The sequence below is a fragment of the Tympanuchus pallidicinctus genome, unplaced genomic scaffold, assembly GCF_026119805.1.
Source record: "Tympanuchus pallidicinctus isolate F22 unplaced genomic scaffold, pur_lepc_1.0 scaffold1, whole genome shotgun sequence".
In the NCBI taxonomy this organism is placed as follows: Eukaryota; Metazoa; Chordata; class Aves; order Galliformes; family Phasianidae; genus Tympanuchus; species Tympanuchus pallidicinctus.
Genome location: NW_026294618.1, coordinates 76,952,927 through 76,966,177, shown reverse-complemented (window position 1 = coordinate 76,966,177; position 13,251 = coordinate 76,952,927). Strand labels below are relative to the sequence as shown.

General features: G+C 37.0%; 1 long non-coding RNA gene across 2 annotated transcripts in view; it reads left to right on the top strand.

The window, feature by feature from the left end:
- LOC128079199 (uncharacterized) overlaps nucleotides 1-12,660 on the top strand; it is a 38,830-nt gene extending 26,170 nt beyond the window's left edge. The window contains exons 3-4 of one of the 2 annotated variants that reach the window (XR_008206022.1): nucleotides 1,458-1,645; nucleotides 11,596-12,660. This is a non-coding gene — a long non-coding RNA (uncharacterized LOC128079199). Of the gene's footprint in view, nucleotides 1-1,457; nucleotides 1,646-4,487; nucleotides 4,718-11,595 lie in introns of those variants that run through there. The other variant, XR_008206023.1, reaches the window with a different exon arrangement.
- Nucleotides 12,661-13,251: the final 591 nt, after the last annotated feature.

Genomic DNA, 13,251 nt, shown 5'->3' with positions numbered 1-13,251 from the left:
TCTGTAGCATTTGGAGCACATGGTTGGGCTTTTTTGAGGTGACAGCAGATATAAATATTGCACTAGTGAAGGTGCCGAGCTTTTTGGGGTCTTATATTGGAAAATCCGTTGTTCTAAGTCCTGAAAGGTGTTTGAGTCTAATACCAGTGTACAAATAGTTAAAAATGCAACATCTTTCATTGAGAGTGAAAAGAGATCTTATGGTTATTACCATGTAGAACGTACAAGTAATGCGTCTAAGAAAGTACATCATAACCATTTATTTTCCCATTTGCCAAGGAAAACAGCTAAACTTTAAAGGTTCATTCTGGTTAAAGGTCATGTTTACTGTTGAGTTTTCTACCTACTTAAAAGTGTGTCATTTACTGAAAGAACATATGTTCTGCCAAACTTCTTCGTTTGAAGGTTTTTGTTGTTTGCTGCGTGTATGACAGTTTCCCAGAAGAAACTGTACCAACAGCTTTGTGCAGTTTCTCTGGCTTGCAGTGCACCTTTTAAGAAATAAAAAAAAAATCTCTTTTAAAATAAACATCTCTAAAATGTGCTCAGTCATAAGGCAACATCTTCTGCCTCATTATTAGCTGACTTTAATGCTGTATGGTTATTTATGGCGCAGGCTGAAAGTATATATGTCTCTTCATTAATCTATGACTCGGGTTTAATGAGTGCTGAGATTTGGGGTTTGGGGATCATTAATGCAGTCTTACCATTTACCCAGCTCTGTGACATCACCACCACTTAACCATAACCTTGTAAATGAACAGTATTCTTGCCGTCTATTAATTGCCTCCTGGGAGTGAAATGCCTTTAAGCTTCATTCAGTGTTGCTTTTTTTTTTTTTTTTTCTTCATAGATTCTCAACCATTAATCACTACACTCTGGATTCATGGCCGTTCAACATCAGAATTATGGCCCCAGGATAGGATTTTTTGTTGTTATTATTTTGTGACACATTTTGATAGGAAATTTGGAAAAATGTATGTGTGTTGAATTCCAGCTATCAATTTCCCTCCTGTCTGGACAGATAATGCTATTGTCAGTAGCTAAAGAAAACATTGTTATATATTGAATAAGAAAAAATATTTTAGAGAAGAAAAGAGGAGTGAAATCCAGTGACAGAAAAGACGAATGAAATCCAATGACTTCTGAAGTTATTCATCCTAAACATTATCAAAATCTTGCCAGGCTTATGCTAACTACTGTAACATTAAAAATAGTTTAGAAGTGTTTTGGCTTCATAGATGCAGGGATAATTGTAAGCTGTTTGGAAAAGGGATGCTTAATTAAACATATTTATTGAAAGTAGAAATAGGGGGAACTGTTTCCTTAAACTAATTGTTAAATCTACCAAATCTCTTTGCTGTCAAATTATACTGACCTCAAAAAGAAAAGTAAAAATCTGAATGCTAATAATACTTTTCATGACTCTTTTAAAATTACCTGTTATTTTTTTTCAGATCTTGAGATACCAGAGATCTGTGTGATATAAATTGCTGAGAAATATCCTTGAAGAAAATCTTGGGTTTAGACTGGAAGGTTTTGCAAAATCACCTTTTCATTTTCCTCTCTTATTCTCTAACTGTACATATGAGGACTGCTTCTTACCAGACTACTCTGAAGATCACAGGTTGCTGTTAAGAGCAAGGTACGTGTTTATATTTACTTAGCATCCTCTAAATAGCCCTGGTAATTTTACATTTTCTTAAGAGAGTCTTGGCTGACTTTGTTTTGAGCAGTAGGTGCCAAAGCATGGAGATATGTGGTTAATTACCCAAATACCATACAGCAGGTCTGGAAATTGCTATTCCATCTTGAGATTCAATGTAATAAATTAAATTTTTAAGATCTGGCATTCCCGTTGGACCAGAATATATAACATAAGGTATTGAGACTGCTGTCTTAGTGTATTACATTTCCCAGTTAAATGGAATGAGTTCTGGTCTTTTCATCAAAGGCAAAATGGCTGAAAAACAGAGTCTTTGAATCATTTTGAACTTCTATTGAATTTCCTCCATAGAAAGTTATTCACTAAAGGAAGAATTTTTTTGTGTAAGCCTTAAAAATAAGTTTAAAAAAACTGTTAAAGACTATCCTTTACTGCTGTTATATTATCTAGAAGCATTGTAGGTGTGTTAGAAATGCATACTTTTTTGTGAATATTTTCTGCTACTTTGAAGAATCTTTTTTTCTCTATTTTGTAAGACGTTGAGGAAAAAAAATCGAAGGTCTTAAAAGGAGAACATAATTCATCTGTGTTTACCTAAGATGACTTTATACTGGAGCTTTGTTTTGGTTTAAGGTAATGACATGAACAGCTTGTGCATCTGTTTTAGTACAAGGGCTGCTCCAAAACTAATGCCTCCTATTTTATTATGTTGACCCACAGTGTCAGAGGCAGATGGCTGTGGTATACAGCAGTAGAGGTGGATCTTCCCACCAATATTCCATTACATTTTCTTGCTCTGTGGCAGAAGGCAGCAGAGGGGCATTCTGACAAAATGGAGTCTGACATGGAATCGCGGATAAAGCAAAAGTGTGTCACTCTTGTTCATGTTGAAAAATAGTGTTTTGTAGCTGAGAATGTTCTTTATCAAATAGTGTTATTGTGCTTTTTGAATACATTGTAGTTTTCATGGAAATAAGTAGGATGCATTACTTTCAAAGCAAACTGTATAAATGGCAAAGAACATGTACCTATTTCTGATCTTCGATGGCACTGGGGATGTACAAATTCTACAACTAAGGCTGACAGTTTAATAGTAAAAGTACCACAAAATCACAGGGCCACAGATAATAAAGGAGTAGGTAAGTTTGTATGATAAACCAAATAGGCATTGGACTTTATATGCTGTGGTGAGAGTGAAATCAACCAAGGTTGGGGGGAGGGGGGAATGATATGAACATGGAAGACAGAAATTAAAATGTATGAAAATATCCCATTTTTTTTAGGTAGTATATTTAGATGGTCAATTATCCTGTAGTTAAAATTTTCCCATGTAATTTTATACTAATTTAAACTTTCACTGTAAGCTGGTAAATTTTGTTTAGATAAAATACAGTTGATTTAGGGTTTTGTATTTTTTTTTTTTCTTTCAATTGTGAGTAAAGGTATTGTATGACAGCCTCCATCAGAAAAATACTTGGAGATGCAATTCTCACAGAGTAGATCATGTTATTAAAAGTAAGAACCTTCATTTTAAGCTTGACATAAATGAGTTGGTAAAATGATGGGGAAGAAATCAAATAATACTGAAATATCCTTCAGAAGAGCAATACTGATAAAACCAAAAGCCATGCAAACCTTGTGAAGAATAGGAAAAGACAGATTACTCTCTTAGTTAATCATCCTGCAGTATTAATCAGCACAGGAGCTGCAGTGGTCCTGCTCCAAATCATCCTTCTTGGGGAACCTACTTCTTTCTCCTTTGTGAAGATACCCCAGGCTCTCAAAGGGGAAGTGCCAGTGTCATGTGTCCAAAGCTGCTGTGGTTTGAATCTATGTCCATATGCCATGGCTTCACAGTCTTTGAAGGCTGGTCTAAACTCTAGGAGAGCTCAGGCCCCCCTAGGTATGCATGACTTGAGATATGGGATAGGGCAGAGGATGTGAGAATTTGAATGGGCCTTCAGGTCTGAAGATAAAGTACATTGTCAAGTTCTAGCTCAGATGTAGGAAACTGGTCATAGCTGTCATAGCTATAAATTATGGTCTTGTCCTGAAGACAAAGCATGACATCACTTACAGCTGTATCCTCAGAAAGAAAGAAAATTCTTAAGAAATATGAAAGGAAGAAAAAAAAACCTTAGTATTCAAGAGATTTTATTAGTTGCATTCAGAACAAAAGAGGCTGTGACAGGTGAATCACATTGAGGCTTTTCATTTAAAATATGTTTTCCCCATAAAGCTCAAGATTCTGTCACCAGAGTTGTGACAAAGGTGAGGGACAGAAAAATTTCTAAAGAATCCCTGAGAAGAGGAAAATGAGGCCAATTAAAGCTTTCTAGTGGCTGGAGAGTGGTTTAGTTCCTGCTGGATCAGATTAACAAAGCAAGTGTGTTAAAATAGGAGAAGTAGAATCAAATGACCTTTAAGATTCCTTCCAATCCAACCAACCCAAGTCATTCCATGATAATTCAAAAGTTTAGTGAAGAAAAAAAAAAAAAGTAGCGGGAAGAAGAGGATAAAAGAGGAAAGAGAAAATTCTGACAAGGTTGTTGAGGAACATATTGGGCAGATGCATAACATAAAATTACTACATTAATTAATTAATCATCACAAAGCCAGTAGAAGGAGGAAGCACACAACAAGCCATAGCACTCTTCCCTGACTGCCTATGGAAACCAGAGCTATGAAGGGGGACAGGAAGGTTTTGCTTGCCTATTTGTCCCTCACAGAGATCAGGTACCAGTACAGCACACTAAGGTGTCTGCTGCATGCCAAGAACTATCCAAGAGAAAGGGAAAATGTCCTCCTTTGTTTTTTTTAGGTGAACTAGCTATGTCCATCCCAGAGGATCTATGTTCCTAGGTCCTCACCCTCTACCTAGTGACCTGCAGCAGAATTACAGGATATCCCAGAGATAGAAGCATGAGGTCCAGCTTCTTAAACTTTGCCTCGTATTTAGACACTTATCTTGTACCTATGTCTATAGTAGTGAATGAGTGATAACCAGTATAAATTAATCTCTCTACAAACTTTAACAAGAAATAAAAAGATCTGAAGAAATAGCCTAAGGGGATATCTTGTACATTCACTCCTTATTCTCCTCTGTTTCAGCCATCTATTAAAATGGAACATAACTTTCTTCTCTAACAAGCATTGCAGACTAATTATAAGTCCTATTGAATGGGACCCAGACTTTTCTATAATGGAACTTCAGAAGGTATAGATCGAATTTCCAACTAGATTAGAACTTCTTCCTTATATTGGTTAGAATGTTTGTGAAATTGTGCTTAACCTGGTTTGTCTGGAAGACACGGTTAGCCAAAAAATTTGAGGCATGATGCCTGTGAGGTTTTTAATTGCCTGATTGTTACATTTATATAGTATGCTGTTTGTGTGCAGAACTGCTGGTATTCTATAAATGTACAAGTTTTTGCATTATGCATTTATGTTATGTAGAAATGGAAGTTGTACTTGAAAGTCTAAACCTCCATTTGGCATTTACTACTTCATAAAATAGTTCAGTGTAGCTTAAATATGTGCTTTTCTAATTTCAGGGTATAATATACATTCTTCTTCAGCCTCTTAAAATCTTATGAACATAGCAGAATACACTTTCAGGTTACTGATGGCTTACTTATTAATTTAGTTGCATTTAGAAGATAGTTAACTCATATACATTGAAGCTTTTGCTATTTCCTTTCCAACACCTCACCTTGAAATTCAGCTCAAATAGCCAAGCAAGGTTAAAGATATTCTGAAGGATTTAGAGATAAATCTACGTGTTAAAAATATGTGCTGTAGGTAGCATCTACTGCGCAACTGCTTTTGTATGCTTAATTTTGGAGAGTCCAGAAGGCAAAGCTATGTGGCTCAAGGGGTTAGAATTTTGAAGACTGTAACTTCATAGCTGTATGTCGGAGTATTCTTTTTTTCACTGTTGTTGGGTTGGCTTTAGGTACTGGGTCAGTGGTCAAACTGAGTCTGTGAAGCTTAACATAGATACATAGCATACATAGATCTGTATGCTAAGAGTTATCAAAATCAACAATATTTTTTTGTTTGCTCTGCTCTTAGCATTTTAGAAATGAATTCATTTGAGTAGAAATGTTCTAAATGTACACACAACCACCAAACCAACAAACAAACAGGCTACATTTCAGTAGGAATGTTCTGATGTAATATGAGAAAAGGGTTCTTTCTAAGTTAGACATATGCATCTTGTAAAATGGCAATTTCTTTAAGAGTGTGAAAACTGACACTTATAGGATTCTTGTTATAAATTATTTCTGCCTCTGTGCTTTCCTGGCTTGGTAAATGAGATCAGAAAACATCAGAATTGATCAAACTTATAAACCTACAAAAGCATCTCTCACATGCTTAGAAAATGTCGGTTATAAACATTAGCAAAACTGTAACATCTGATTTTAGCTAAGGTCAAGGTTCAGGATTTAATCTGTCCTACAGTGAAGGCATTTGAAATGAAATCATAAGGATATTAAATACATTGGCAAATGACCCAATGAATATAAAATTCAATTTAAATTTCAGCACACTTAAACTAAGTTTAAATTCTCAGTGTTCACGGACAACTGCTTTTTAGATGCTGCCAGTTCAAAGTTGCTCAGGATATTTTTTTTTTTTTTTTTTTTTTTTTTAACCAATATTTGTTTAACACCTGGACTCCTACCTGGTAAAATTTACTGTTAAGAGATACAGCAGTAGACCCAGTAGATTTTATTTTCTTGAGTGAGAACTCTTCTGATTTAGCATCCTAAATCAGAGTTTTCAAGTAGTAGTTATTAAACGTGATCTCAATGTGACGGTGAATCAGGACTGGCTCATTTGGTAAATTCATTGCCACTGGCAAATGCCAGCTCTTCCCACCAGATCAGTGGCATAATAAAGGGTGGCAAGACAGAGAATCACAGGCCAGCAGCTCTGAAATTGTTCTTTCTAGGCAAGTAGTATTTTTGTGAGAATTCTTTGCTTCCTGTGAAGGGACTAGAAATTAATCTGGGGCCAGGATTATTAATGTACATCCCTGTCCCTAAGATGAGGCTCTCTTTCCTATGGAGGATTCTTTTCTTTCATGGTCACCAATTCTCTCTTGGGAAACATTAGCTTGCTGAAGAAGCAAGCGAGTGGCTTTATTTTTAACAAGTGGGATGGACTCTCACAACAACACACACAACATGTAAAAGATCAGCAAAAAGCAGAGAACACATTTAAAAAACAAAAACGAACAAACAAAACCTTAAATACTTAAATTCTGACTCTTTTGGGTCAAACACATACATTTTTCATCACTCGTATACAAAGTCTATCCACAAATCCAAGCATCTTGGTCAAACATTCAGAAACCACTAGAACATTCCTTGTTACCTGAACCATGTACACAATAAACACATAGATTTTTTTGTTAGAAATTTTACTTATTATTTAGATAGTAGCCCTACAGTATAGGTCACTCTGGACTACACAGTTATAGCTAGATAAGTTTTGGGTGACTATAATATGACAGAAACATATCCAGAATTATGACTTTGCCCTAGAACTACACCACAGTACTGGTACAACTATATTGCTCTTATTTAAACAGAAACAATATTCAACTACTTTCTAACACATAGTTTTTCAAAATCTATTGAACTGTTGAAAGATGAAGTGAAAAAGATGGTCAGAGAGCTGGAACATCTCCCCTACAAAAACAGAGAGAGCTGGTCTTGTTCAGCCTGCAGAAGAGAGGGCTGCAGGGTGACCTCATTGCAGCCAACAGGACTTTTCAAGGGTAGATAATGACAGGACACAGGGGAATAGTTTTAAGTTGAAGGAAGGATGATTTAGGTTGGATGTCAGGGGAAGTTCATTACCAAGAGAGTGGTGAGAAGCGTATATAGGCTGCCTAGAGAGGCTGTGGATGCCCCATCCCTGGAGGTGTTCAAAGCCAGGTTGAATGAGGCCCTGGGAAGCCTGGTCTAGTATTAGATATGGAGGTTGGTGGCTCTGCTTGCCGCAGGGAGGTTGGAGCTTAATGATACTTGAGGTCCCTTCCAACCCAAACCATTCTATGATTCTGTGAAAAAAACCTGAGATGTTTTACTTAGGCTTTGTGGAAGTTTATTACATTGGAAGGAAAAAAAAAAAAAAGAAAAACAACAAAAAACAGAAATTTCATCTACCAAGTTGGCCAACACTGTCAATAGGACAGGACTACCAAGAGATTACTTGAGAATACTTACTAACTGCCATTGTAAAGATACAGGAGAGCAGCCTTGCAGTTAAATGTTCGTTTGTGTGCAGGCTTGGAGAAGCTCTGCATTCAAAAGGAATTCAATAAACGTAGGCAATGTAATTTCATCTGATGTTATTTCAAAGTGAATACTTTATTTATGTAATTGTACAAAATTGGGAAATAGAAAGTACAAAGTCCAGGAATCAAAAATATAATAGAGTTATGGCCAGATTAAAATGCACTGCAGAATGTCAGTGACAACTGGAATGTGTTACTTCATTTTGTTTTCTACTGTAGTGACAAAATATTTTGAAATTGAAACTATACATATATGCTAAGAGATGACATTGAATAATACAGTATTCATAAATTGATAGTTTGCTGAAATACATTATGCATAGAATACACTATATGAACAATGAAATTATAGCCCATCCAGTTTAATATCCAGAGTAGATAAAATTATGAAAGCTATATAAAAGCACAAGCACATTCACTAATGATGACAAAGATCTGTTATCAGCTTGTCATATGAATTAACAAGTTAGGTGGAACTAATAGTTATAGATAAAAACTACAGTCTTTTACAAAGTGACAGATACCATTCATCCTGGCTGAATTAGAAATAATACTCAAATGTCCAATGAATGTGAAAATGACTGTTGTTGTTCCTTCATTTTCCTTCCATTAGTTAAATAAAACTGGAGAAAGTCATCGCATTTAAAACTTCTCAGTTAATCAGTATTCTACAGAGACTTCATTCAAATCTTAATTCAATGTTTCACTTCAAAAATTGATGAATTATCTACTGAATTTCTATCATAGCTGATAAGAGATATTTTAAGGATTTCACATCCTGTCACTTTATGTTTTTGAAACAGTTAAAATGTACTTTGTTTCCTCTTGCTTCCTCATAGAGAGTCTCAGAAGGGGTCAAGTTAGAAGGAACCTCTGAAAGATATCTGGTTCAAATCTCCTTCTCAACTCAAGTAGTCATATAGAACTGTTTTCCCAGAATAATGTCCAAGTGGCTTTTTGATATCTCCAGTGAAGTAAACTCCACAGCCTATCTGTGCAACCTGTGCTGTTACTCTTGACTCCTCTCCCTTGCACCAAGCAGCACAGGATGTTGGGGATGGGCTTGTTCAGTCCACAGAAGTCGCAGTCTGCTTTGCTTTCCTCCTCATGCTGTTGCTGTGCTCTGGTGGGGACTCTCTAAGGGCTTCAGGCTTTCAGGATAAACCTGCTTCAGCACACGTCTTTTGTGGGCTGCAGATTTTGTTAAGAGGCCTGTCTCTGGTGTCTAGAGTACCTCTTCTTCCTCCCCTGACCTTGGTTTTCTCTCTCTTGCTTCTCACATCCAGTTATTGTGCCTATGTTGTCATCTCTACTACTCTGCTCTTTGGTTTCATGCCTATTCTTTACTAGGGTTATTTCCTGTTTTCGTCCAGTTCCGAGAAGAAAGCATTCTCTGAACTGCTCCTGCCTACAACTCCTAGCAAGAGAAGTTAGGCACTTAAACGCTTTCTGAGGATTTGTCTCAGGGTTGCTTCAGGAAACTTAATTCTTACTAAGGAAGTATGAAGTTATATCCTTACATGAGCTTTGGTTCACTTAGGCTTAGAGAGTTCTCCCTTTTCTTTTTGATAGGGGTTTGCCTGAATACGAGAAGTAACCTCAATATATGACCTGTGCTTCTTTTCTTCTTTCAAAATTCTCAGTGAAATGTTCTCATTAGTAGCTCTATCAAGGGATATTATTGCCCCATTGCTGTTAAACTGAGAGGAGAAATTTGAGAAGTGCCTTTCATTTACTTACCCATTTCTGTTGTGGAGAATACTGCAGGATGAGTCAGACTAGTATTAGGTTTAATATTTTTGATCATCTTTGTTAGCTTTTTCTTTATGTATAGTATTAAAAAAACAAAAACCCTGACAGAGAAAATTTGAAAAACCCATCCATTAGTTAGTCTGGATGGTGGATACAAAAATAGAGAGAAAATACAGCCACAATTTCATAAAATATCAGAGAAGTCAAAATTAGAATAAAAAATGTGGAGATGATACTTTGGGTCAAAGACAAAACAAACTTGTTTTTCAATGGATCTGGGTTACTATGAAACCACTGTGATACAATTTTTTTAACAGGACTGAAAGTTATAGCAAATAATGATTTCTTAGCAGCTCTGCCATGTGTAACCATTTTTATTTTTTTTTTTCCTTGATGATTTAATAACACCAGGGGTAAGAGAAATGAGTCAGGAATCCTGAATTTCTATATGCTGAAAGGGCTATTGCTGCTGCACGAACACAATAACTGTGGCATTCATAATATGGAAATAGAGAATACAGAGCTGGTAAAGCCTTACAAGTATGTGGTGATAAAAGGGTACCACAGTCCAGGGCACTGCAATGTCAAAGGGAAGAATCAAGGCCCTGAAATAGGTACCTATAGCCTTGTAATTAAGGCAGGCTTCTAGAGCACAGCAAGCATGGAGCTTAGTCTCATATTTGATGGAGGAATTTAACCCAGGTCTCCCACTTGCTTTTGTATAAGAATGATAATTTTTCTCTGCTCTGTTCTTTAAAAGAACTATTCCTAGTTACCGGATAGACAGAAATACATGCACAGTGCATTAAGAAGGATGTCAGAAGACTTGGGGAAAGGAATGGGAAGCTTTGTAGTTTGCATTCCATTAAGTTTTTGTTCCCTATTTCTGCGTGGCTTCATTTTTAAAAACTGATGCTATGCCTGCCTCTTCCATTGCACTGCACTGGGGACTGTGGCGTATGCATGGTGACAGGGCATTGGTGGGATGTACTTAAAGATGCCTGCTTCGACACAGACATAGACATCCATCAGTAAATACAGTCCTTTGCCCCACTCTCCTGAAACTGAAGGAAAAGTTCAGGCTTATGGCTGAAATGTGACCAGACGAATGCATGGGAGCCCCTGCCACTGGGAGACTGCCATGTGCAATCTGTGCACTCACCTCCATTTTGCTGGCTCTGACTCATTTTTCTTAAGAGGCTTGTTGCACTGAAAAAGGGAAGCAAAAAGCTTGATGTCTCTCTAGCTTAGTGACTGCAGGGAGAGAGGGATGTGATGACATTTTCTGAATCACAGAATCACAAGGTTGGAAACGACCTGCAAGATCATCTAGTCCAACCACCCTCCCATTCCTATTAGTACCACAAGCACTAAACCATCTCTCGTAGCTCCTCATCCAGGCGCCTCTTGAGCACTACCAGGGACGGCGACTCCACCACCTCCCTGGGCAGCCATTCCAGTGCCTGACCACCCTTTGAGAGAAAAAGTTTCTCCTCATATCCAATCTGAATCTCCTCCGGTATAACTTCTGGCCGTTTCCTCGGGTCCTACTATTTGCCTGGGAGAAGAGGCCAGACCCTTTTGCACCACAACCTCCCATAATTATATTGGTGTTTCATCGTTTTCTGTTTCTTTGTTTCACGTAGAACACAGAAAGCAGAATTTGAACTGTTTTAATCTCCCCATGAAAAATCTTGCCCTCTCTCTTTTGTTTCTCTCCCTATTATAGTCACATGACAAATGGTTTTATTTCCACAGAAGAAAATGTGAAATCTCCTTATGACCAGCACCCCCTACCCAGTCCACCAATTCTCTTCCTTGTGCCTGTCTCTTGTAAGTAGCTTTTTTGCTTGCACTCTTTTCTCAGAAATAGGAGATGTGGTTTATGATGCCTCTGAAATTTGGAGAGAAATGTTCTAGGAATTACTTCATGGCACAAAAAGGTGACCCTGCTGCCTCCTCCAGCAGCTGCTGATGCACAGGCAGCCCTCAGAGAAAGTAGTAAGAGGTACAGAGTGTTTGGGGGCTCCAGCATAGGAAATGTCATCTAACCACGACAAGACTGATGCCTCTTCAGGCACATGAAGAAACAATAACAGCTGAATTGTGGATGGAAATGTTAAACACAGGTGTTTGTGGGCACCAGATGCATTGAAGAATTGCTGATTTTGTGATGATTTCGAGGACAGTAGTTTTGAATTTAGGTATCTGGATCCCTTAAAGTCCCACCTTAAGCATCAAAACTCTTCAGAACCTGGAAAAAAGGCCATGAGATATGCAAACAATGTGGCTGACATTTGTCTTGAAGGTATGCACAAGGAAAGGCATAAGGGAAAAGAGCTTGAAATAACTCTAATTGCATGTTTTAAATATTAAGATGCAGGAAGTACAAGTTTCATTACTTGAACTTTTATATTATATTTAAGTTTCATTGTATCGTCTCTTTTAAAATGTGGAGATGTGAACTAGGAATAAAAAGGGAAGGTTATAGGATGAAATTGGGGATATATTCCTGTAGCCTGAACCGTAAGTGCATAGTTACAATTCTGTATGACTTGAAGATTAGTGTATGTCAAAGATACCTAGATACACAAATACAGGAAATTAAATGTATTGATAGGTATAGAAAAACAGATTTATTGTCTGAATTTGCACATTGAATTTCTGACTATGAAGCTGCTACTACATCTTCTTTTGGTTGCTCAACTAACATATATATATAAAATCAATATAAGCAGAATTTTCACTGTATCCTTAGGTTATGTGTTCACTGCTTACATGATTTGTAGTAACTACAAAACAGGTTTTTCTGCCCTTCTCATGTTCCAGGAACAACTGAAACGTAAGATTCAAGTGAACACATATGCATCACAAAACCTCTTTTTGTATCATCTTGTATTGTTTCTGTGGTCTCCATGCAGTGGTGGGCTATCAGAGAGATACAGATACAAACCATTGAGGTTGGTGATAACTAAAGGGGATCAAGAACTTAGAAAAAGCCAGCAAGTTTTACTGAAGAGGTATCATTATGACAAATGACAATTGCACATGACCAAATGACCAAAAAGGGAAATGGCTAATATGGAATAGAAAATAACACTGCAGGTATAATAATGCCTTTGTACTCAGATGGAATATTATGTCCAGATCTGGAATAACACCATGTGTTTGTGGGCAGGAAAATGAAATGCTGAAAGAAGAAATAGTTTTTATGTAAGAAGTAAGTCATTTCAGTGTTATGTTAGATAAGAGACGAATAACATAATATGGGTACATTGTGATTAGGACTGAGGTGCTTGTTTTTCTTTCTCCTACTGAGAGGAGAACAGCTCAAGAATTTTCTGTGATGTCTGAGGGCACTGCATTAAGAGGAAATACTTGTTTTCACATGATGCATAATCAACTATTTGCTGAAAAACAGTGTTATACCCAAGAGGTTTGTGAGTCTTAAAGCACATGTTGATACAACTAATGAGAAACACCACTGCTGCTGAATGTAACTTCACAAAAAAAAAAAGAAGGA